This window comes from Vanellus vanellus (assembly GCF_965231255.1).
Source record: "Vanellus vanellus genome assembly, chromosome: 20".
Classification (NCBI taxonomy): domain Eukaryota; kingdom Metazoa; phylum Chordata; class Aves; order Charadriiformes; family Charadriidae; genus Vanellus; species Vanellus vanellus.
Genome location: NC_138925.1, coordinates 10568101 through 10593814, shown reverse-complemented (window position 1 = coordinate 10593814; position 25714 = coordinate 10568101). Strand labels below are relative to the sequence as shown.

The following is a 25714-nucleotide window of genomic DNA, read 5'->3' as shown; positions in this document are numbered from 1 at the left end:
GACAATTACAGGGCGGTACGATGCGACACATACCCAAATACAGAGCTTTACAAAGCAAAAGAAAAAGCAAGCGCTGCCTACCGAGGCGGTCTCAGACGGCAGTCAAAACTAGAGTGCTGCAATGCAATGCAACTCTCGAATGAAATGTGCATGAGAAGCTTGGGTTTAGGACCCGACCACAGAAAGACGTGCGGATGAGATGCCGTAGAACATCTCTATGGAACCAGAAAGTACAAGAGCGGAGCAGAGCGGTCTGTCTGGGCCCCATCGCCTCCCCAAAGGTGACCCTCCAGATACATCTGCGATGCTAAGTACACTTGAAGGTCCAATCACAGGCAGCAGACGCAGACCTGTGCCGCACGCAGAGGCCACAAGAGTGACCGTGAGACGCTATAAGACCATGGGTGAGAACGACTCCTGTACGGTCAATGATGCCCTACGGCACCACGATGATGCAAATGCCTTACAGTAGCCCCGAAAGAGAAGCGACGGCTGCCACTCCTGACAGAAAGCGACCATCAAACTCATAATGGTGGATGCATGAGAAGGCAGGCTTTAGGACCTCAACCCCTTAAGGACACGGGAACGAAACCCCAGAAGACTACTCTGTGGAAACAGGAATCTTGATGACGGAGCTGCACGTGTCGCCTGGCTGGCCGCCGCGAGTGGAGACTGATCGGAAAGATCCGCAACATAATACGCACTGGATGGAAGGACGCTTTAAAGTAGACTATCGAGACGAGAACGGCTCAAGGGGCACTATGCTGATGAGGCGATGCTCTCTAGACACTCGGGAGGGCTACCAAGGTGCCTGTGGATCGCAAAAGAGCTACGGAGACTTTGAGACCAGAGGAAGGTAGTGCGCAAGACAAAGACAGACCACACAAACTACATGATAACAGACATGAGCCGGAACGGCCCTGACCGGTGCACACTACCCTCACACGGAAGAGTAACCCCCTCCCTTTATCTGCCCGAAGGGAACCGCTCTGGGACAGCCCTCTGCCCTACGCTAACTTTAAAACCCATCTCTGCAGTTGCCGACCCTGTCCTCTCCCTCCCCAAATAATCTCCGCCATGAGCCCCTCTGCTGAGCTTTCAGAGGGCCCAGACTCCAAAGCCATCCTCGACGAAAAAGACCCCAATTGGCAAACTGCATTAATCCTGCAGGCGATGGATTCTTCTTCATCGCCTGCAAAAAACAAACAAAAAAATGCACATGCAACAGTGCCATTGGGAAGCATCGCATCGGTCAACATAGACTTTTCCTGTGACAGCCCCCGCCTTGGACACGCCGTGGTGTTCCGCTCACCTGTTCTGCACGGATTCCGGAGTCAGGTGCTGTGACCGTCCTTGTTTCTGGCACCTAACAGATTCAAGAATTCAAACGGGGGAAAAACAACAAGAAAACAACAAGAAAACAACAGCCAAGTGTAACTGCAGTCACAGAGATAGCGGTCACATCTCCCCTCTAGTACCAGAAACGATGACCCACCTTCTCACGGTGCTCTGCTCGGCTCTGCTGCGTCACCCTGCGCAGCTTGTCCCTTCGTGTCTGAAAAACCAACAGCGACGATCAGCTGGACGCAGAGAGATGCTTCGTAACACTAAAGTCTCCTTCCTTTTTAGAAATCTCATCTGGAAGCCATCCGGCAGCTCGCCAGAAAACAAACAAACACACACACACCCCCACCACAAACTTCAAGCCCCACACAAAACATCCTTTGCGTCTTTGAGATGCGGTCTCCTGCGCTGCTGCTGAATGGCCCCTCCCGCAGAGCTCTGCCCTTCCCCATAAAGCGTTAATGAAAAACCTGTTCGCAAAACCTGCTGCCGGCTACTCGGTCCAAAATGACATTACCGCCTTTGCCTCGACACATCGACATATTAACTGTAGACTCTTACGGCTATCGCACCTACCCCTGACTCTACACCCCTGGGCAGGGCGACTCCGAGCCACACAGACATGCACAGATACTACACGGAACACTACAAACGACATGCCTCAAACGTGAGAGAAAACTCTCAGTGAGAAGAATGATGCCAGGATGGAAGTCGCTGTCAGGCAAGAAGACCTGCAAGACCACAACGGTGATGTGAGGACGCTCTGGGAAACACGCAAAAGAAAGAGTAGACCGTCAGGGCCCGTGACGAGAAGTGACTCTCAAAACAGAGATGATGTATGTGCGGGAAGCCCGGCTTCAACACAGAAGAACATAAGGATGAAGGGAACGAGACCCGGTCCCTGAAAATGGATGGGTAGAGAGCAGAGCTGCTCGTGCAGCCGGGAACGATGCTACAAAAGGGGAGCGACCGAAAAGCCTTCTGAGGCTCAAGACCGATCCACACTTTAAGCTCATAAAGCGACAAAAGCGACGCCCGATTGGCGCCATGCTGATGAGTACTGCCGATTAAACCCCACGGGCTGCACCTGAGGCACGTGTTGTGCTCCTCATGCAAAGAGCAATGACGACATTAAGAATTGATGAAGCTCTACAACACAGAACACATATCACACAGACTATACGATGACAGACACGGGCTGGAACCACCCTGCCCAGCACACGCTAGCGTCGTGCTGACGAGTAACCTGCTCCCCCTTTACCTGCCCAAAGGGGACCGCTCCTGGACATCCCTCTGCCCTACGCTAACTTTAAAACCTGTCCCTGCAATTGCCGACCTCGTCCCCTCCTTCCCCCGAACACACTGTGGTGCCGCTCCCTCGACTTATCTTTCAGAGGGCCAGGAGGCTTAATCCATTCGCAACGAGGAAAACCACAGTCCACCAACAGAATTCATCCTGCAGTCGCCAGGATCCTCTTCGTCACCTTTAAAGACATATCCAAACCACACACAACAGTGCGATCAGTCGGCATCGTGTCAGTCAACACAGACCTTTACCGCAACACGCCCCTCCTCAGAAGCACCGCTGCGTTTCTGCTTACCTGCTCCGTGTCGACTCCAAAGTCGAATGCTGCAGCTGCGTGTGAGCCGGCACGGGCAGGGCGCAGGAAGAGCCACAAAAACACAGGTGAAGTGTGACGAGTAAATTTTTTTGTCATTACACAGCCAGCCAGGGAATTCCCAAAGGGGGGCCCGGGCAGAGGCACACGAATGCAGATCCAGGCATCGATCCATCTGTGCTAGAGGATCGCCAAATGGGCTGTTTACATCTGTATATCGGGGATTACCACAGCCAAAGTTCACTGCCGCGTTTTGCCCTTTCCACAGGGAGGCAGGAATCTCAAGCTTGTCCAACTGGGTGCTTCTGAGTCTCTCGCAGGTCTGTGTTATCAAAACGCAGATGGTCTGCCTGTCAAGCACACGAGACTAAACAGTGATTAGTATGGTGTACCTGTTCTTCTACACCCCAGCTCTGAGTCACTTAAGCAGGTTTAGAATCCTCCTTGACATCCTTCCGCTTCTTCTCCCGTGCGGAGAGTCATCATTTGTGGCACCTAAAAGACCGAGAGACTCAAAATTACTGTTGCGCTCCCAAGAAGTCACCAGCCCTGCGCGCCTCCTCTCGACTACCCGGCTCGCCTCAAACCCTCATCCGCTCCCAAAGGCAACCCACACAGTGCCTGCGGATTAAAAGGGAGAAACGCTTCACTGAGCTGCCACGTGACACTTTGCTATTAGACACCGATGGGGCCCGCGCTGGCCTCGCCAGCTCGAACTGCTCATCGGCATGCAGCATCGCCCACCTCAGCCTGTGTGTGGCACCTGCAAGAACACAAGCAAAGCAACACGTGCTGAGATACACTCTAAAACTTTAGGCCGTGGATAAAAATTCCCATGTCCCGCTTCTTTACCTTGACAGCTTTCCAGCCCACCCTCCGTCAGTTTGGGTTGCTGCCCTGGGTCTTGCGCCCCACCTGTAAAGCAGAAACAACACGGGTTCCTTACAACTTGACCAGCCTGAAAAAGGACCGATACTTCAGCCCACAGATCGCTGGTCACCTGGACTGAGGCAGCCACTGAGGCAGCCCATCGCTTCAAGGATTGAAATTGAAAAAAAAAAAAAATGATACCACAAATGCTGTCATAGAGCCACCGGTCACATCTTCCCTCTAACGCCACACATGGCAACCCGCCTTCTTATAGTGCTCCCATTGGCTCTGTTACGTTGCCCTGCGCAGCTTGTCCCTCTGCATCTGAAAAACAACGTCAAACAAGTCACCTGGATGGGAAGCGATGGCTTCCTCATTCCAACGGTCACATTCCCATTTACAAATACTATCTAGACTCCAACACAGCATGCCATAAAAAAAAAAAAGTTATCCCAAACTCAAAGTGCCATACGAAGCAGCCTTTCTGTGTCTTTGAGGTGCAGACTCCTGCACTACTGCTGAACAGCATGTCCAACATGGCGCTGCTCATCTCAAAAAACGCTAATGGAAGAGCGGTCCGTACAGCCTGCCGATGGCTACTCGATCCCACAAGACTGTAACCCCTTGGCCCCAACAGCCTAGCCAGATCGCTGGGTTCACCACACATTCTTACTGCCATCCCACCTGTCCCTGACTCCACACCCCCGGGCAGGGCGGCTCCAAGCCACACAAACACACAGATGGACAGACTGACACTACACAAAATCCTACAATGTACCTCAAAGATGAGAGAAAACTCTCAGCGAGAATGACGACACCTCGAACAAAGACATCATCGAGCAAAATGATGCGCGAGATCATAACGGTGAAGTGAGGGGCCTCGACGGAAACCCCGGAGAACAGGCAGAACGTCACGACCCGTGACAAGGAGTGACTCGCCAAACTGAGATGTACATGTAGGAAACCGGGCTTCAAGACCTGAGACCGTAACGATGCGGGGCAGAAGGCCCGCGCCCTGAAAACGGGTGGCCAGAGAGCAGAGCTGCTCACGCAGCTGGGAACCGCGCCGCAAACGAGGCCCGTCCAGACACTTGCGTGGCACCGCACCTATCCACGCTTTAGGCTTTTAATGCAAGAAAAGCGGCGCCCGAATGGCGCTATGCCGATGAGTACAGGCGTTCGAGACTCCAGGGGTGCCGCCTGAGGCACCGTGCCTTGCTCCTGGAGCATAAACCCAAAATCGAGATCTGACGAAGGTCTAATACACCAAAGACAGACCACACTGATGACACCACAGACGCAGGCTGGAACCGTCCTGCCCGGCACACGCTACCGTCGGGCTGAAGAGTAACCCACTCCCTTTACCTGCCTAAAGGGGATTGCTCCGCGACAGCCCTCTGCCCTACACTAACTTTGAAAGCCATCCCTGCGACTCCCAAACTTGTCCCATCCCCCCCCGAACACTTTCCACCGGCATTTCCTCAGCTTATCTTTCAAAGAGCAATGGGTCCAAAGCCGTCCTCAACAAGAAAAACACCACAGGCAGCCAAGTGGATTGATCCTGCATTCACCAGGTTTCTCTTCATCATCTGAAAAAAAAAAAAAAAAAAGTTATTCACACAACAAAACCACACATGAATCTACAGACAACAGCGTCATCAGTCAACATCGCATCAGTCAACACGCAATTTTCATGTGCCATCCCCAGCTCTGATGCACCGTGGCATTCCGCTCACCTGCTCTCCACTGATGCCACAGTCACACGGTGTGACGCTCATTGTTTGTAGCGCTTAAGAGTCACAAAATTACAATTGCATTTAAATAACTCACCAGCCCCAGGCGCTTCTCTCTACAACACAGCTCACCTAAAATTCTCCTCCAATTCCAAATGCAGCCTGCACAGTACCTGCAAATCCAAAGGGAAATGCTTCACTGAGCTACCACAAAATACTTTGCTACAAGACGCCTACCCTGCCCACAACCCCCTCACCTGCTCCTATGGCTCGACAGCACGCGGCAGCACCCCACTGAGCCTGCATGCGGCACCTGCAAAAATCCAAGAGATACAGTACATGCTGAGACACTGCACTCAACCGTAGCCCCTGGCCAACGATTCGCATCTCCCGCCCCTTCCACGTGACAACTCGCCGGCCCATTCTCTACCGCTTTGGGTCACCGCCTTCACCCTTGCGCACCACCTGTAAGACACAAACAACACCAGTCGCTTATCACTTCACTGGCAATACAACACCCAGACAACTAACTGCTACCCAATCACTCATCTTACCTGCACTGAATCAGCCCTGGTGCCTGTATCCCACAGTGCTCCTTGCTTCAAGCTTCCAACTGAAACAGAAAAATACCCTGATGTAGTCATCACAGAGCCACCGCTCACAGCTTCCCTCTAAGAGACCACACACCTACCCACCTTCTGACAGAGCTCCGCTCGGCTCTCCTACGTCGCCCTGCACAGAGCGTCCCCCTGCACCTGAAAAAACAATATCAAAGAAGTCACCTGGAGACGGAGAGATAGCTTCATAATGACAAGTGTTCCCATTGACAAGTGTCATCTACAGCCCAACTACAACCTGCCAGAACCAAAGCCCACTAATCTTAAACTCCACACAAAGCAGCCTCAATACCTTGGAGAGGCAATCTCCGTCGATGCTGCTTAACAGCCTCTCCCTCATAGCTCTGCTGCGCCCCTAAGAACGTTACCAAAAAAAGCTGCCCACGCAACCCGCCGATGGCTACTCAATCCCAGGTGACTGTAGCACCTTGGCCCCAACAGCCTAGCCAGATCGCTGGGTTAAGCACACACTCTTACTGCCATCCCACCTACCCCTGACTCCACACCCCCGGGCAGGGCGGCTCCGAGCCACACAAACACACAGATGGACAGACTGACGCTACACAAAATCCTACAATGTACCTCAAAGATGAGAGAAAACTCTCAGCGAGAATGATGACACCTCGAACAAAGCCATCATCGAGCAAAATGATGAGCGAGAGCGTAATGGTGAAGTGTGGGGCCTCGACAGAAACCCCGGAGAACAGGCAGAACGTCACGACCCGTGACAAGAAGTGACTCGCCAAACTGCGAAGATGTACACGCAGAAAACCGGGCTTCAAGACCTAAGACCGTAACGATGCGGAGCAGAAGGCCCGCGCCCTGAAAACGGATGGCCAGAGAGCAGAGCTGCTCACGCAGCTGAGAACCGCGCCGCAAACGAGGCCCGTCCAGACACTTGCGTGGCACCGCACCTATCCACGCTTTAGGCTTTTAATGCAAGAAAAGCGGCGCCCGAATGGCGCTATGCCGATGAGTACAGGCGTTCGAGACTCCAGGGGTGCCGCCTGAGGCACCGTGCCTTGCTCCTGGAGCATAAACCCAAAATCGAGATCCGACGAAGGTCTAATACACCAAAGACAGACCACACTGATGACACCACAAGACGCAGGCTGGAACCGCCCTGCCCGGCACACGCTACCATCGGGCTGAAGAGTAACCCGCTCCCTTTACCTGCCTAAAGGGGACTGCTCCACGACAACCATCCGCCCTACGCTGACTTTACAAATCCTTTCCTACAATTGTCTCCCTTGTCCCCTCTCCTGTGCCTGTTCTTCAACTCATCTTTCAAAGGGCCGGGGGTCCAAATCCATCCTTGACTTAACACACAAAAAACAGCTAGCTGGTATGTTCCTGCAGTCACTGGGTCCATCATCTGCAAAATAAATAAATAAAACCCCCACCAAATCCAGAGTCAGAAGCAACAATTAATTATGGCACCTAAAACACCAAAGAAACACAAAATTACCATTGCGCTTGCATAAAGTCACAGGTCACGTGCTCCTCCTTGATACTACCCGGCCCACCTCAAATGCAGGAGACCGCAACGGAACAGACCTCATCGACACCCAAATCCCACTGCAAAAACATCTCAGAAAGTCTGATGAACCTGCCTCCCTTTCCCCTCTCCCAAAGCTTCAGAACCCCCTTCTCTTCTCCTGAACTGACAGGGAAGGAACCCCGCTTCTTCCAGACAACTCCCGCCCTGTATGAGAGCCTCTGAACCCCCTCTTGTCAGCTGCCCCTCGGGAGCTGCTCTTCCGAGCCATACCCTGCAGGCAGCTCCTTTCTTCCCATGGACTCCAGGCTGCGTTACAAACCCATAAAGCCAGTGAAAAGACTGTCCCTTAAATCTCTGCTACTTTCTTGAGAAATGCTAACACTCCATATACAGATGTATACAAGATGCTCACCCTAGTGCCTACTAAATAATCTTATCGTTGCTCCTATTAAGAAAATTTATATTAGCAACTTACACTGTATGTAACAAAACTGGTGAGAAAAACCCACAAAGTTCCATCTCCAATTAAGTCAGTAATTCCAGGAAAATGCAGTGCACCTAGTAAAAAAAAAAAAAAAAAAAAACAACATACTATTAAACCATCTTACCATCCCTGAACACTCAATACAAAACTACTGACCTTAAAAAAAAAAAAAAAAAAAAAAAAAAAAAAAAAAAAAAAGAAAAACAAAGAACAAATTTACTTTCTATTAAATATGCTGCTGAACCTTAACTGGTCTGGAAGGTCTTTCCTAGAACTTATGAGTTCCCCTTCTCTAAATGTAAAAAAAACACACCAGCCCAAACAGCTGAGCCAGCTGCATGGGACTGCAGGATCCGCAAAGGACCTACACCAGAGACACCCAACTGCAGAATGAGTTCACTCAGCAGAGGCTGTGGCTCATATACCCCAGGCCCCGCCTGCCACCCTTCCCACAATCCCCCGGGAAGGGGTGGGATGGACCAGCAGAAGGCATAAAGGCCGCCGCAGGGGTAGCAGCTCCTTTTCTCGTCAGCCTTAAGTTTACAGCATGTGAGAGAGTAAACAGGGAAAGCGGCGCTTACAAGAAAGGCCGATATCTGCTTTTCTACTGTGACTGCAGCGATGGTGGCAGAGACGTGACCAGGTAAGTAATTTGACTTAATTGTTCCATTGCGTAGATAGAAAGAATTAGAAATCATGCTAAGCCCTAAAAGACACTAGTTTGCTAAATGTAATAATGATATTATCATCAAAATTTATGTGCTTTAGTTTCCTTTCAAACAAAATACAGAGCTTCGGGGTCATGCTTTACTTTTAGCGGGACCGTGCACACTACCTACCTTCTACCTGAATTATGTGCTGGATAGGACTGAACGACAAAGCGGAACTAGATCCCGTGAGAAAACCTTCTCAAAAATATCTCCACTTGTAAAGTACATTGTTTACTGTAAAGTACTGACAGTGTAGAGCCCTACATGATCTCTCCTTAACTGATACCGTTAACAGAACTAGATGAGTCCGAAAGGACGGAAAGCACCAACACATGTAGAAATTCAATAAAAGTATCAGAAATGGTATGAAGCATTCTAAGTAACACCTGAGTACGTAGAACAAAATTAAATTGCAAAGGACAACAAAAACCACCACGGGAGGTATGTCTATAAAAGCAGATGAGGGCTTTCTAAGAGGAGATCTGAGCTGATGCTAGGCATCTTTAGGGTGCCGGATACAATATAGAAACATACTAAGACAGACACCAAAAAGATGGCTCTGGAGCATACAGATGGCTTCGGAAAAGGATCTGTCAGAACAAGAGACATGGTCAGAGGAATTAGAAAGGCCCCAAAGGGGCCAGAGACACCAAAGGAGATGGGGAGGTGCAACGAGCTCAAAAGGGAATTGAGCAAAGTACAGATGTCCTCAGGGACCCGGGGACTGACTGGAGGCATGCCGAAGGGGTGGGAGGATGGAAATACAGACCAGAGTAACAGATGGGGACTCGGGAAGCATTCTTAGGGGAAAAGAGGGGTGCGGAGTGCCCTCCAGAGCTAAAATAGGGCTCTGGGACGTAACGGATGTGTCACGAGAGCTCAGCGTGGGGAGCGAAGGACTCCCACAGGGGCCTGAGAGCTCAAAGAAGCCTCAGAAATAAGGATGAGGAACTCTGAAGGGGATTTCGACAAAGTACAGATACTGTCAGGGCACTGGGGGCAGAAAGAAGGCTTCCTAAATTGAAAATAGTAAGCTAAGGGCGCTCTGAAGTACACAAAAAAAATACTACCAAAAGGAAGCTGAAGTGCTATAAGAGTGCTGTGGAGTACAAGAAAGGACTCAGAACGCATGGCTCTAGAGAGTAGAGACGTTATGAGGGGGCAGGGTAAGAAAAGAAGTCTCGGAGCCACAGCGGGTGCCTCAGGGTTCTGGGAGGGCATCTGGGCAAATTACAGATGAATGAGCTAGAGAAGCACCTAATGGTGATACCCTCGATAGCAGAGAGAAAAATAAAGGAGGGCTGCGTGGCAAAGAAAAACCAGAAGCTCTGACAGACCGAAAGAAATGGTGCTTAAGTGCTACGAGGTGCTGGAGTGATTGAGGAGGGTCTCAGGAAGTGTCTTGATGGTGAGGAGAAGGTGTTTGGGGGGGCTGAGGGACTAAAGAAGGCTTGGAGATGACGAGGAGGAACTCAGGTGATCCTCTGAGTAGAGTACAGATGGTCTCGGGTGGCAGGGGACCGAACGTGGGAATCCTAGGTAGTGTAAAAGAAAAAATGAGTGCTCTACAGCTCAAAGATGACCCCACCTAAAGAGCTACAAGATAGATGTGGAGCGCAGGGAAACCCTCGGGAGTCAGAGAGCCAGAAAAATGATTGGGATTAAATCCCAGCAGAGTAGACGTGTCATTGGAGGGCCGGGGAACTAATAGAGCCACGGCCTGAGGGAAGAGGGGACAGAAGGACTGGGTTGGGTCTTGAAGAATGGTCTGGGAACACCTGCCCGCTGGAGTCGCGAGGTTCAGACCATATCCCCTTGCTTTCCAAACTCCTCAGAAAGGAGTCTAGGTGGAACCGGTCTTAGCCTCTAACCGTAAATAAAGAGTCCAGACCCCAGGTTCTGTCACAAAGTTGGTTTAGTAGCAGCTCAAGCTGGGTGCCTCCAAAGAGGGACCCCGCGGGTTCTTTTCCTGTGCTTCTTAAAGCCTCACAGTCTATTGCATACGCTATTCATGCACATGTTCACATGACGAGCGTGGCTCTTAGAATCATAGGGTTGGAAGGGACCTCTGGAGATCATCTAGTCCAACCCCCCTGCCAGAGCACAGACACCTTAGAGCAGGTTGCACAGGAACACATCCAGGCGGGTTTTGAATGTCTCCAGAGATGGAGACTCCACCACTTCCCTGGGCAGCCTGTTCCAGTGCGCTACCACTCTCAAGGTAAAGAAGTTCCTCCTCATGTTTAGGTGGAACTTCCTATACTCAAGTTTGTGCCCGTTACCTCTTGTCCTGTCACTGGGCGCCACCGAAAAGAGCCTGTCCCCACCCATTAAGTATTTATAAGCGTGGATCAGGTCTCATCTTTGTCTCATCCGTCGATGCATCTCATCCATCTTCTCGATCTCATCCATCTTCTGCTGATTCTGGGCAGAATGGTCCCTTTCTTCATTTCAAAGAATTATAGTTTCCCCTTGACCATAACAGTCACTCACTTTATTTCTCCGGCACCACCAGCCCCGCACCCCAAACCCCCAAGGCCGAAGGCACCCCGCGGGGAGCCGGGCCCAGCCACCCCCGCTCCGAGCCTACAGTGCCCCCCCTCAGGCCCCCCGCTCCCCCAGCCTCCCTCAAGGCCCCCGCCCAGCGCCCCGCCCCATCATCCCTCCGGGTCCTCTACAGCCCCCCCGCCATGTTCCCTCGGGACCCCCTCAGGCCTTCCCGCATCGTTGCCCACCGCCCCCCGCTCACCTTGACGCGCTCTCAGCTGCCTCGCGACAGGCCCGCGGGCCGGGCCCGCTACAGCACCTGCCCGCCGGGCTGCGCTTTCCCCCCAGGACGCCCCGCTCCGATTCCGAACTGGGCGCCATTTTCCGCACGACCCCTGGGCTTCCGGAGCGTCCCGGCCCGCCCACGCCGCGCGCCCATTGGCCGCCGCTCGCACCCCTCCTTGAGAGCCCCTGCTCCATTGGCTCGGTGCTGCCGTCAATCCCCACCGCGCCCCACCCAGGCGAGGCGATCCGACCAATCGAAGCGCGACTCCCGCGCTGTGATTGGCCCGCCCTCCCGCCTATCCGCTCGGGAGCGGTTGCCACGGTGAAGAGGCAGCGGCAGCTGCGCGGGGCCGTTGCCGGGGCGACGGGCAGGTGCGGTCGCGCCTGCGCGGCGCGGAGTGTGTGTGTGGGGGGGGGGGGGGGGGGCGGATTTACCAAACCCCGGCCTTTTCTTCTTCAAAACTGGATGGATTTGCGTGCGACGGCACAAAATAAACCCGTTGCGCCTTCGTCCCCTCTTGCCTTCCGTCAGCTCTCGGGTAACGCCCGGGGGCTACCCGGAGCCGGTTCGCCTCCAGCGGGCCGGCAGCCTGCCGCAGGCAGCGGTTTGAAGCCCCCGCCCCGCCACCGCCGGGCGGCCAGCGGGCGGGAGACACCCCCGCGCGCGCCGAACGAGCCCGCTGGGCTCCCCGGTGGTCCTGGCCCTCCCCCGCCGCCGGGGCCGGTGCCCGGCAACGGCCCGTGCGGGGCCGGCGCTGCAGGGCGGGGCCGAGGCGGGCGGGGAGGCGTGGCCGAGACGAGGGAGGCGGGGCGGGAGAGGCCAGGGAGGAGGGGCCGGGTCGAGCGTGGAGGCGGGGCCGAGGAGGGACGGGAGGCGGGGCCGTGACGAGCGGAGGGGAGGGGCCGAGGAGGGCGGGAGGCGCGGCCGAGGCGGAGTAGGAGGCAGGGCCCACGAGAGCGCTGTACTGCGCGTGCGCGCCCGTCCGGCTGCAGTACCGGATTGCGGCCGCCAGGCGGCAGATGCGAGCGCAGACAATCGCGCTGTAGCACGCATGCGCGGACCCCGCCTGCAGTACCGGCGCTCGGTCGCGCCGTGGCAGCAGCGAGCGTGCAAAACCCCCGCTGGACTGCGCATCGGCGGCTCCCCGGGTGCAGGACCGGGTTTTGGTCGCCTGGTGGCAGCAGCGAGAGCAGTCAGAGGCGCGCCGTACGGCGCACGCGCACCTCCCCGCCGCAAGGGCGGGGGGAGGCGGGGCCGAGTACGGCTATGCAGAGCCTGGGAGGCGGGGCCTCGGAGAGGATGGAGGAGGAGCCGGGGTGAGAGGCGGGGCTCTCGCGGAGGGAGGCGGGGCCAGCCAAGCACGGGAGGCGCGGCAGCACAGCGGGGGCAGTGCCTATGGAAACAAGAGGCGGGGCGGGGGGGCGGGACTAAGGAGGGCTACAACCCCCCTGCGTGGGGGTGGGGGGGGGCCAGGACGGGGACGGACCTCCCCCAGGGGACCCGGCCGGGATAACCCCAGCGGGTGACTCACGGGGGGCACCCCACTCTGCGGAACTCACCCACCCTGGAACCGGCCCTGCCGCGGCCACCAAACTGCCACCACTGCACCCACCTTTTCCTCGCATCGGGGTGGGAGTGTCTTCACTTTTCCACAATGCTCAGGTTTGGGGCTTTTCAGCGCTTATCCACCACGCAGAAATTGGGGATTTTTGCTTCTGTGCGTGAAAAAGGGGTGGGGTTTTTTGCTTTCCAGCTGCACCAATACAGGTGCATGGGGCTTGCCCAGGAGCACCCAATTGGGAGATTTTTTTCTTCTTTTTTTTTTTTTTTTTTTTCTTTTTTTCCCAAAACAGAAAATTGGGTTTTTTCTCCCCAATGCAGACCCAGAAGCAGGGCTTCGGGGTATTTTTGTGCTGTGGTGGCAACTCCTGCTCTGTGTGCACGGCCCGGCAGGGGAAAGCAGCCCCAAATTGGGATGGGAAAAGGGGGAGAAGGGAAAGGGGCAGCTTTTAAAAGCACTTTTACGTCTTCAAAAAAAAAAAAAATGGGGAGGGGTGCAGGGCCGTGTGTTGAGGTTTTAAGTGCTTTCTATAAACAGGCTTTCCTTGCATTTCAAAAACCTTACAGAGAATAGACATTTCATCTATGTACCCATTTACACACACACATAGATATATTTAGGGTAAATATAAGCCTGAGGAATACCGGAAAACCTCGAGGAGCTGAAGGGGAGAGACCGAGCAGGTAAAGAAAAGGGGCGGGCAGCCCGGCAGAGAGAGGACGATAGAGCCAAAAATGGGCTCTGGGACACACCTTTTTATAGTCTAAAATCCTTTATGTAACAGAGTAGATCTAGGGGTTTATTTTGAACTCCTCCTACATGAAGAAATGAATATTCACTTATTAATAGAGACTAAAATGTGAGATTTTTCTTTATTTCAATGCCCCACACCCATATTTAGGGGTTGTAAAGTCTGCTAATCCTCCCCCCGCACGAATTTGCAGACAGTTTGGGGCTGTGATCCGCCTCTTTTCAGGCGACCCCCATGTGACCCCCCCCATCCCCCACTCACCTGCTCCTCCGCAGCATCACCGCCGCCACTCCCCCGGGGACCTTAGGCTGCCCCAAACGACATCACTACCCACCCCCCCACACACACACACACCCTTTTGATTCCCCCCTCAAAAAAGGGCACAGAGCCACCGAACCCAGGGCTGGCCCCATCCCCTCGGGGCGCTCAACCACCGGCAGGCAAACCTCGGCGGGGGAGTCTACTGAGCTGCGCCAGAACTGTACGGCGAGACACCTGAAACACAAAAAGGCCCAATTATATTTCAGCAGATTAACAAAGAGCACAGAAGAAAGCAGAGGAATTCCCTCACACCGAGGGACGGGACAGGACAGCAGCTGAGCTACAGAAGGACTCCAGGGAAACAGCTCAGCGCAAACTACAGCGCGGCCTTTCAAAGCCAGAGCGACTGGAACTCTTCCGGTCAGTATTAAGACTAAGTGGTGCCATTCTGAGCACAACAGTAAACCCTCGGGCTGGCCCTGGGAAACCCCTCCTCCCTTCCTTACGGCGCTGCCGCGGGGACCTCCACCTGCCAGGCTGCCGCACAGGGCTGGGCCGTGACCAGAATCGACGTGACGGACCCCCTCAAACAGCTACAGCCCTCGCACCGCCGCCGCCGCTACTGCTGCACACCTTGCTGGGTCAGTACAGCCAAAAGGGAAGGGTAAAACTCTGAAGAGTGCAATGAACAAGGAAGAACAAACATCAGTCCTTCACTCTATGCTGAAGAGGTGCACGTATGCTTAGAGATATCTCTCTCTCTCTCTCTCTCTCTGCAATAAAAATACTTATACGACAAGATTACTTGACTTTCCTTTGGCACTAAATGAACTTGCCCAGCTGTCAATCCATACCATTAAACTATCCATCCCCAAAATACACAGCTATAATTTGACTCGGGGAGGGGGGGGGGAGCCGGGGGGGGGTTGGGTGCTGCACAATTAGCAGGGACATCTGGCCGGCTGCCCTGCCCAGGAGAGATGCTACTGAACCGCCGGGGAAACGCGCCGCTGACAGCCAGACAGAAATCAAGAACTTCAGAGCGCTGCGTCTCAAGGTTGGCAATAAAGCCCCGCTCACATTCAGTTGCCTCTTTTTAAACGTATCCTTTGTTTAAACATTTGGTTTTAAACATTGCTTTTGCTAAACGTTTAAATGTAATTTAAAAAACGGCCCTGTTTTTAAAGCTTTAGAACAAATACCTCATTGCCAAAGTACACCGAATACATTGTATGCTACAGCCATTTGGCAGCTGCAGTTTAAACAACGCAAGTCCGTTTGTAAATTCTACAGTTTTAACCTTTTTTAAAGTTTAATTTAGGATAGAAAAATCAGCAAGATGAAAAATCCCCCATATGGTTTTACCGGGGGTGAGAGGGGGGAAATCAAATCCCCGCTCCCGCAATCCATAAGGCTACCAAAAAGGACCGGCAGATGGGCTGATGCTTTCAGCTTTGCTGAACGCGCAGAGGAACGTGTTTTGATGATATCTCGCCTGTTACGACTGAGAACCCAAAGACCGGCGATGCCACCAAATTCGGAAGACGGGCTGTGCTTGGGCTTTTGGAAGGAAGTGCACTTTGTTTAAAAAAAAAAAAAAAAAAAAAAAAAGAACAAGAGAGTGAGTGCAAAGTCTTGGTGCCGAAAAAGGACATTTGGGAAGCAGTAGCTCGCCAAAAGCACATCGGGACTCGCTGTCACCACTTACAAGGCTGTAACGCTTCTTGGCAAAGCCCGGAAAACACGCAGAAGTCACCCCTCTTTGTCCATGCCTCTTCTCTGACCTTGCCTGCTTTTTGTACAGAGGCTAGCATCTCAGTAAGGTTTTCCAGTACTACTAGAAGATACTTTAGAAACTTGTGGACTGAAGAAGCATAAAGCTTTTACCACGAAAACACCAGTGCACAGTGCCAGTTAACGGTAAGCACACAGAAAGAGATTATGCTTTCGGGAGGAGAAAATAAGCAGAGGGAAGCAAGCTTTGCATGGGCGCAACATGCTCCAGAACACACCTTATTTTTAGTATTCACGTTCAAATATTTCATCGAAAAACTACAGGGGGAAAGTCGGCACATCCTTCACGTTACCTTCAAAGTCCACACGACAAGGACCTTAGGAAAAAGGCAGACGCACACGGGAGACGTACCTCGTCCTCGCAGACCACTCTGGATCCTCTCCGTCTGTCCCGTACCGTCACGGCAGAAGAAAGGGCGACTGCGGAGAAAGGCTGGCCGTTGACAATCTGCCGAGAGAGGGAAAAACCCTTTAGCGTAAAGCTGGGGAGGAATCTCAAGCTGCCTTCTTCCCTGCAGGTTGGCCCAGACGACAGCTGAGCAGAGGAAAAAGTACTCGGCATCACCTCTGGGACGCTTCTTGGTGCGGGCCACTAGAGCTCTTGCATTTACCTTCCGTTGACTCACCGGCAGCTTCAGTTGCACTAGAGACACCTTCCCGGCTGCACGCAGGCGACAGACACGGACAGGTACGTTTTCTCAAGCCTATGTACAGCCAAGACTTCCTCACCCTAGGCGGCCCAAGGTGAAGATTTTTGTTAAAGGGTACAGCAACCCACCGTCCCGCTCTACCGCCTCCTTCCAAAAAAGCAATGATTTTCCCAGGCCCTTTCTCCAAACGGTCAAGAGCTTTTGAAACTGCCGTTGTGCCACCAAACCTGCTCAGGGGTCCTGCCAGCTTTTGACTGCCCTCGGCCTTACCGGGCACGCGCTCTCTGCCATCTCCCAAAAGCAGGAGTACGGCACGCGCCCAGACCCCAGCGCAACCCAGCCGGTGCCCACGCGCACCTCGCTCTTTGTACGAGGAGCCCCCGAGGATCCCCGCGAGCGCAGCCGCACACGCAGGATCAGCTTCACCTACTCCAATTTCAGGGGATGCCATTTCTGAAGCTTTAAACTGAAAACCGCCTCCTGACACTCGGCCACAGCAGAAGATATCCGTAACTAGAACTCCACAAACACACAGTAACACAAACTGCAAACCCGCAGCAGCAGCTTCAGAGATATTAAGAGCAGGCACAAGGGAGAAAAATAAAACAGCTTCATCTCGAGCGCACAGGAAAGCCGCAGACAGAGAAGAGGGTCTGCCTGTTTTCTGTCAGGGCTGAGAACGTTTTCTCCTTCCCTTCCGAAACCCCTCTGTTAGGTCTAAATATCTGTTACGGTTTGAGAGACCCGTAACAATTTACTGCCTTTTAGACAATCGTTCTATCACCCGACGACCCCTCCCCACCCGGGAAGGGGCATCGGGAAAAATTTGCAAATTTGCCTTTTCTGCCCGTTTGACGTGGAGTACCTGTAGCGCCCCTGAACTCGCAAACGTTTCTCCCCGCCCCCCCCCAGCCCCACGCCTGCCCTTACCTGAGCAGTCGGCGGAATCAACCCCAACCCATCAGGATTTTCTTCCCGGGACACACAAGGGGACACTGGGAAAAGAGGAGGCGAGAAATGACCCTGTTTGTCACAGCCAGCCAACGGGCACAAGCCGGGGGACCCCCACCCCACCTCTGCCCTCGGGAGCGGGGCCCAGACAGGTGCCTGGCAGGGATTTAACCCCCCCAGCAAGAGGCCGGGCTCCCCGTTGGCAGAAGAACCAGTTGCCGCCCCGCTGCCCCGAGGCCCCCGCTTATGACAGCCCGGCCTGCGTCCGGCCGCTCTTCAGCCGTGTGGGGAGCGCAGTCCGGCACGGGGGTGCTCCAGCCAACACACGCTCCGGCTAATGCGTGCTCCGGACAGAGGACGGACACCCCACCTCCTCCAGCTCCTGCTTGCCAGGCTCTGGCTAATTGAAGCCCCGGCTCTGCCCTGAAGCTCCAGCTGATTTCAGCTCCTCCTTATGAGCTCCCCCTATTTGCAACAGGCCGGGCTTTTGACCAGGTCGTCAACCAATCAGCATCCTGACTTGAGTGTTAGGCTTTACACGGTACAAATATCCGTACGTTTCTATGATTAACTACTTCATGACTGCGCTAAGCAATGTCCAAAGAAGCGCAGGATTCAAAGAGAAAAGGGCGTGCCGGGTCTGCAAAGCACCTTCCCACCCCCGCCCACCCCCCCCTACGAGACCCCCGCAGACACCGAGTTCAGCCTGCTGCACGCCGGCCTCCTGAGCTCGGGTTCCCACCCGAGTGGGGACCGGACCCCCACCTCCGGGGAGGGTCCGCGCACCTCGCCCATCCCGTGCTTTTCCCCGCAGCCCTCAACGCCCTCCCGCCCCCTGCAAAACCAGCCAAACTGGAATCCGCTCTTGGCCCCCAAACCGGCTCATTTAGTGCCCCTTTCTGAGCCCATAACCTCAGCTGCTGGGCCCGTTCTCAAGCCCCAAAAACGCAGGACTGGACCCCCGCTCCTCAGCCCAAACCCACACAACTCTCTCTGTTTCTGAGCCCAAAACCAGCCCCAGGAGCCTGCTTTCCAGCCCCCGGGGCAGAAGACCTGCTCTCCGTTTTGGGCCCCAAACCAGCTCACCCTCTCTGCTTCCTCACCCCCTCGGCAGCCCCCGCGAGCCATGCTGAGGGCCGGGCCGAGCGCAGCCACCCCACAGCTCGCCACCCCACAGCTCGCCACCCCACAGCTCGCCACCCCACAGCTCGCCACCCCACAGCTCGCCACCCCACAGCTCGCCACCCCACAGCTCGCCACCCCACAGCTCGCCACCCCCAGGGCCCGCAGACACTTTTGGGGAGCTCTGGGCAAGTGCGGAGGGCCCGACCCCTGCTGCGGGAAAGCGCCAGCACGGCTCGGGCGCCGCTTCGCTATCGCCCGTTCGGCCTTTATTTCTCCGGCACCACCAGCCCCGCACCCCGAACCCCCCAGGCCGAAGGCACCCCGCGGGGAGCCGGGCCCAGCCACCCCCGCTCCGAGCCTACAGTGCCCCCCCCCGCTCCCCCAGCCTCCCTCAAGGCCCCCGCCCAGCGCCCCGCCCCATCATCCCTCCGGGTCCTCTACAGCCCCCCCGCCATGTTCCCTCGGGACCCCCTCAGGCCTTCCCGCATCGTTGCCCACCGCCCCCCGCTCACCTTGACGCGCTCTCAGCTGCCTCGCGACAGGCCCGCGGGCCGGGCCCGCTACAGCACCTGCCCGCCGGGCTGCGCTTTCCCCCCAGGACGCCCCGCTCCGATTCCGAACTGGGCGCCATTTTCCGCACGACCCCTGGGCTTCCGGAGCGCCCCGGCCCGCCCACGCCGCGCGCCCATTGGCCGCCGCTCGCACCCCTCCTTGAGAGCCCCTGCTCCATTGGCTCGGTGCTGCCGTCAATCCCCACCGCGCCCCACCCAGGCGAGGCGATCCGACCAATCGAAGCGCGACTCCCGCGCTGTGATTGGCCCGCCCTCCCGCCTATCCGCTCGGGAGCGGTTGCCACGGTGAAGAGGCAGCGGCAGCTGCGCGGGGCCGTTGCCGGGGCGACGGGCAGGTGCGGTCGCGCCTGCGCGGCGCGGAGTGTGTGTGGGGGGGGGGGGGGCGGATTTACCAAACCCCGGCCTTTTCTTCTTCAAAACTGGATGGATTTGCGTGCGACGGCACAAAATAAACCCGTTGCGCCTTCGTCCCCTCTTGCCTTCCGTCAGCTCTCGGGTAACGCCCGGGGGCTACCCGGAGCCGGTTCGCCTCCAGCGGGCCGGCAGCCTGCCGCAGGCAGCGGTTTGAAGCCCCCGCCCCGCCACCGCCGGGCGGCCAGCGGGCGGGAGACACCCCCGCGCGCGCCGAACGAGCCCGCTGGGCTCCCCGGTGGTCCTGGCCCTCCCCCGCCGCCGGGGCCGGTGCCCGGCAACGGCCCGTGCGGGGCCGGCGCTGCAGGGCGGGGCCGAGGCGGGCGGGGAGGCGTGGCCGAGACGAGGGAGGCGGGGCGGGAGAGGCCAGGGAGGAGGGGCCGGGTCGAGCGTGGAGGCGGGGCCGAGGAGGGACGGGAGGCGGGGCCGTGACGAGCGGAGGGGAGGGGCCGAGGAGGGCGGGAGGCGCGGCCGAGGCGGAGTAGGAGGCAGGGCCCACGAGAGCGCTGTACTGCGCGTGCGCGGCCGTCCGGCTGCAGTACCGGATTGCGGCCGCCAGGCGGCAGATGCGAGCGCAGACAATCGCGCTGTAGCACGCATGCGCGGACCCCGCCTGCAGTACCGGCGCTCGGTCGCGCCGTGGCAGCAGCGAGCGTGCAAAACCCCCGCTGGACTGCGCATCGGCGGCTCCCCGGGTGCAGGACCGGGTTTTGGTCGCCTGGTGGCAGCAGCGAGAGCAGTCAGAGGCGCGCCGTACGGCGCACGCGCACCTCCCCGCCGCAAGGGCGGGGGGAGGCGGGGCCGAGTACGGCTATGCAGAGCCTGGGAGGCGGGGCCTCGGAGAGGATGGAGGAGGAGCCGGGGTGAGAGGCGGGGCTCTCGCGGAGGGAGGCGGGGCCAGCCAAGCACGGGAGGCGCGGCAGCACAGCGGGGGCAGTGCCTATGGAAACAAGAGGCGGGGCGGGGGGGGCGGGACTAAGGAGGGCTACAACGCCCCTGCGTGGGGGTGGGGGGGGGGCCAGGACGGGGACGGACCTCCCCCAGGGGACCCGGCCGGGATAACCCCAGCGGGTGACTCACGGGGGGCACCCCACTCTGCGGAACTCACCCACCCTGGAACCGGCCCTGCCGCGGCCACCAAACTGCCACCACTGCACCCACCTTTTCCTCGCATCGGGGTGGGAGTGTCTTCACTTTTCCACAATGCTCAGGTTTGGGGCTTTTCAGCGCTTATCCACCACGCAGAAATTGGGGATTTTTGCTTCTGTGCGTGAAAAAGGGGTGGGGTTTTTTGCTTTCCAGCTGCACCAATACAGGTGCATGGGGCTTGCCCAGGAGCACCCAATTGGGAGATTTTTTTCTTCTTTTTTTTTTTTTTTTTTTCTTTTTTTCCCAAAACAGAAAATTGGGTTTTTTCTCCCCAATGCAGACCCAGAAGCAGGGCTTCGGGGTATTTTTGTGCTGTGGTGGCAACTCCTGCTCTGTGTGCACGGCCCGGCAGGGGAAAGCAGCCCCAAATTGGGATGGGAAAAGGGGGAGAAGGGAAAGGGGCAGCTTTTAAAAGCACTTTTACGTCTTCAAAAAAAAAAAAAATGGGGAGGGGTGCAGGGCCGTGTGTTGAGGTTTTAAGTGCTTTCTATAAACAGGCTTTCCTTGCATTTCAAAAACCTTACAGAGAATAGACATTTCATCTATGTACCCATTTACACACACACATAGATATATTTAGGGTAAATATAAGCCTGAGGAATACCGGAAAACCTCGAGGAGCTGAAGGGGAGAGACCGAGCAGGTAAAGAAAAGGGGCGGGCAGCCCGGCAGAGAGAGGACGATAGAGCCAAAAATGGGCTCTGGGACACACCTTTTTATAGTCTAAAATCCTTTATGTAACAGAGTAGATCTAGGGGTTTATTTTGAACTCCTCCTACATGAAGAAATGAATATTCACTTATTAATAGAGACTAAAATGTGAGATTTTTCTTTATTTCAATGCCCCACACCCATATTTAGGGGTTGTAAAGTCTGCTAATCCTCCCCCCGCACGAATTTGCAGACAGTTTGGGGCTGTGATCCGCCTCTTTTCAGGCGACCCCCATGTGACCCCCCCCATCCCCCACTCACCTGCTCCTCCGCAGCATCACCGCCGCCACTCCCCCGGGGACCTTAGGCTGCCCCAAACGACATCACTACCCACCCACCCCCCCACACACACACCCTTTTGATTCCCCCCTCAAAAAAGGGCACAGAGCCACCGAACCCAGGGCTGGCCCCATCCCCTCGGGGCGCTCAACCACCGGCAGGCAAACCTCGGCGGGGGAGTCTACTGAGCTGCGCCAGAACTGTACGGCGAGACACCTGAAACACAAAAAGGCCCAATTATATTTCAGCAGATTAACAAAGAGCACAGAAGAAAGCAGAGGAATTCCCTCACACCGAGGGACGGGACAGGACAGCAGCTGAGCTACAGGAGGACTCCAGGGAAACAGCTCAGCGCAAACTACAGCGCGGCCTTTCAAAGCCAGAGCGACTGGAACTCTTCCGGTCAGTATTAAGACTAAGTGGTGCCATTCTGAGCACAACAGTAAACCCTCGGGCTGGCCCTGGGAAACCCCTCCTCCTTTCCTTACGGCGCTGCCGCGGGGACCTCCACCTGCCAGGCTGCTGCACAGGGCTGGGCCGTGACCAGAATCGACGTGACGGACCCCCTCAAACAGCTACAGCCCTCGCACCGCCGCCGCCGCTACTGCTGCACACCTTGCTGGGTCAGTACAGCCAAAAGGGAAGGGTAAAACTCTGAAGAGTGCAATGAACAAGGAAGAACAAACATCAGTCCTTCACTCTATGCTGAAGAGGTGCACGTATGCTTAGAGATATCTCTCTCTCTCTCTCTCTCTGCAATAAAAATACTTTTATACGACAAGATTACTTGACTTTCCTTTGGCACTAAATGAACTTGCCCAGCTGTCAATCCATACCATTAAACTATCCATCCCCAAAATACACAGCTATAATTTGACTCGGGGAGGGGGGGGGAGCCGGGGGGGAGGTTGGGTGCTGCACAATTAGCAGGGACATCTGGCCGGCTGCCCTGCCCAGGAGAGATGCTACTGAACCGCCGGGGAAACGCGCCGCTGACAGCCAGACAGAAATCAAGAACTTCAGAGCGCTGCGTCTCAAGGTTGGCAATAAAGCCCCGCTCACATTCAGTTGCCTCTTTTTAAACGTATCCTTTGTTTAAACATTTGGTTTTAAACATTGCTTTTGCTAAACGTTTAAATGTAATTTAAAAAACGGCCCTGTTTTTAAAGCTTTAGAACAAATACCTCATTGCCAAAGTACACCGAATACATTGTATGCTACAGCCATTTGGCAGCTGCAGTTTAAACAACGCAAGTCCGTTTGTAAATTCTACAGTTTTAACCTTTTTTAAAGTTTAATTTAGGATAGAAAAATCAGCAAGATGAAAAATCCCCCATATGGTTTTACCGGGGGTGAGAGGGGGGAAATCAAATCCCCGCTCCCGCAATCCATAAGGCTACCAAAAAGGACCGGCAGATGGGCTGATGCTTTCAGCTTTGCTGAACGCGCAGAGGAACGTGTTTTGATGATATCTCGCCTGTTACGACTGAGAACCCAAAGACCGGCGATGCCACCAAATTCGGAAGACGGGCTGTGCTTGGGCTTTTGGAAGGAAGTGCACTTTGTTTAAAAAAAAAAAAAAAAAAAAAAGAACAAGAGAGTGAGTGCAAAGTCTTGGTGCCGAAAAAGGACATTTGGGAAGCAGTAGCTCGCCAAAAGCACATCGGGACTCGCTGTCACCACTTACAAGGCTGTAACGCTTCTTGGCAAAGCCCGGAAAACACGCAGAAGTCACCCCTCTTTGTCCATGCCTCTTCTCTGACCTTGCCTGCTTTTTGTACAGAGGCTAGCATCTCAGTAAGGTTTTCCAGTACTACTAGAAGATACTTTAGAAACTTGTGGACTGAAGAAGCATAAAGCTTTTACCACGAAAACACCAGTGCACAGTGCCAGTTAACGGTAAGCACACAGAAAGAGATTATGCTTTCGGGAGGAGAAAATAAGCAGAGGGAAGCAAGCTTTGCATGGGCGCAACATGCTCCAGAACACACCTTATTTTCAGTATTCACGTTCAAATATTTCATCGAAAAACTACAGGGGGAAAGTCGGCACATCCTTCACGTTACCTTCAAAGTCCACACGACAAGGACCTTAGGAAAAAGGCAGACGCACACGGGAGACGTACCTCGTCCTCGCAGACCACTCTGGATCCTCTCCGTCTGTCCCGTACCGTCACGGCAGAAGAAAGGGCGACTGCGGAGAAAGGCTGGCCATTGACAATCTGCCGAGAGAGGGAAAAACCCTTTAGCGTAAAGCTGGGGAGGAATCTCAAGCTGCCTTCTTCCCTGCAGGTTGGCCCAGACGACAGCTGAGCAGAGGAAAAAGTACTCGGCATCACCTCTGGGACGCTTCTTGGTGCGGGCCACTAGAGCTCTTGCATTTACCTTCCGTTGACTCACCGGCAGCTTCAGTTGCACTAGAGACACCTTCCCGGCTGCACGCAGGCGACAGACACGGACAGGTACGTTTTCTCAAGCCTATGTACAGCCAAGACTTCCTCACCCTAGGCGGCCCAAGGTGAAGATTTTTGTTAAAGGGTACAGCAACCCACCGTCCCGCTCTACCGCCTCCTTCCAAAAAAGCAATGATTTTCCCAGGCCCTTTCTCCAAACGGTCAAGAGCTTTTGAAACTGCCGTTGCGCCACCAAACCTGCTCAGGGGTCCTGCCAGCTTTTGACTGCCCTCGGCCTTACCGGGCACGCGCTCTCTGCCATCTCCCAAAAGCAGGAGTACGGCACGCGCCCAGACCCCAGCGCAACCCAGCCGGTGCCCACGCACACCTCGCTCTTTGTACGAGGAGCCCCCGAGGATCCCCGCGAGCGCAGCCGCACACGCAGGATCAGCTTCACCTACTCCAATTTCAGGGGATGCCATTTCTGAAGCTTTAAACTGAAAACCGCCTCCTGACACTCGGCCACAGCAGAAGATATCCGTAACTAGAACTCCACAAACACACAGTAACACAAACTGCAAACCCGCAGCAGCAGCTTCAGAGATATTAAGAGCAGGCACAAGGGAGAAAAATAAAACAGCTTCATCTCGAGCGCACAGGAAAGCCGCAGACAGAGAAGAGGGTCTGCCTGTTTTCTGTCAGGGCTGAGAACGTTTTCTCCTTCCCTTCCGAAACCCCTCTGTTAGGTCTAAATATCTGTTACGGTTTGAGAGACCCGTAACAATTTACTGCCTTTTAGACAATCGTTCTATCACCCGACGACCCCTCCCCACCCGGGAAGGGGCATCGGGAAAAATTTGCAAATTTGCCTTTTCTGCCCGTTTGACGTGGAGTACCTGTAGCGCCCCTGAACTCGCAAACGTTTCTCCCCGCCCCCCCCCAGCCCCACGCCTGCCCTTACCTGAGCAGTCGGCGGAATCAACCCCAACCCATCAGGATTTTCTTCCCGGGACACACAAGGGGACACTGGGAAAAGAGGAGGCGAGAAATGACCCTGTTTGTCACAGCCAGCCAACGGGCACAAGCCGGGGGACCCCCACCCCACCTCTGCCCTCGGGAGCGGGGCCCAGACAGGTGCCTGGCAGGGATTTAACCCCCCCAGCAAGAGGCCGGGCTCCCCGTTGGCAGAAGAACCAGTTGCCGCCCCGCTGCCCCGAGGCCCCCGCTTATGACAGCCCGGCCTGCGTCCGGCCGCTCTTCAGCCGTGTGGGGAGCGCAGTCCGGCACGGGGGTGCTCCAGCCAACACACGCTCCGGCTAATGCGTGCTCCGGACAGAGGACGGACACCCCACCTCCTCCAGCTCCTGCTTGCCAGGCTCTGGCTAATTGAAGCCCCGGCTCTGCCCTGAAGCTCCAGCTGATTTCAGCTCCTCCTTATGAGCTCCCCCTATTTGCA

The 25714-nt window shown here is 55.4% G+C and overlaps 3 long non-coding RNA genes across 4 annotated transcripts; all 3 read right to left on the bottom strand.

Annotated features, from left to right (window-relative positions):
• Nucleotides 1-1065: 1065 nt before the first annotated feature.
• LOC309680117 lies at nt 1066-2049 on the bottom strand. Its single transcript, XR_014269875.1, has 3 exons — nt 1496-2049; nt 1313-1366; nt 1066-1192 (listed from the first exon to the last, which is right to left on the bottom strand). It is a non-coding gene; the product is annotated as an uncharacterized lncRNA (long non-coding RNA).
• Nucleotides 2050-2710: 661 nt separating this feature from the next.
• Nucleotides 2711-5303, bottom strand: LOC309680083. Its single transcript, XR_014269870.1, has 5 exons — nt 4035-5303; nt 3816-3878; nt 3578-3726; nt 2946-3458; nt 2711-2828 (listed from the first exon to the last, which is right to left on the bottom strand). It is a non-coding gene; the product is annotated as an uncharacterized lncRNA (long non-coding RNA).
• A 19-nt stretch (nt 5304-5322) lies between these two features.
• Nucleotides 5323-11763, bottom strand: LOC309680084. Of its 2 annotated transcripts, XR_014269871.1 has the most exons (9): nt 11628-11763; nt 11161-11302; nt 8160-8242; nt 6262-6321; nt 6121-6179; nt 5997-6031; nt 5824-5879; nt 5699-5739; nt 5323-5422 (listed from the first exon to the last, which is right to left on the bottom strand). It is a non-coding gene; the product is annotated as an uncharacterized lncRNA (long non-coding RNA). The 2 variants fall into 2 exon arrangements; XR_014269872.1 differs by lacking the exons at nt 8160-8242; nt 11161-11302; nt 11628-11763 and adding exons at nt 7357-7558; nt 7652-7722.
• Between the last annotated feature and the right edge of the window lie 13951 nt (nt 11764-25714).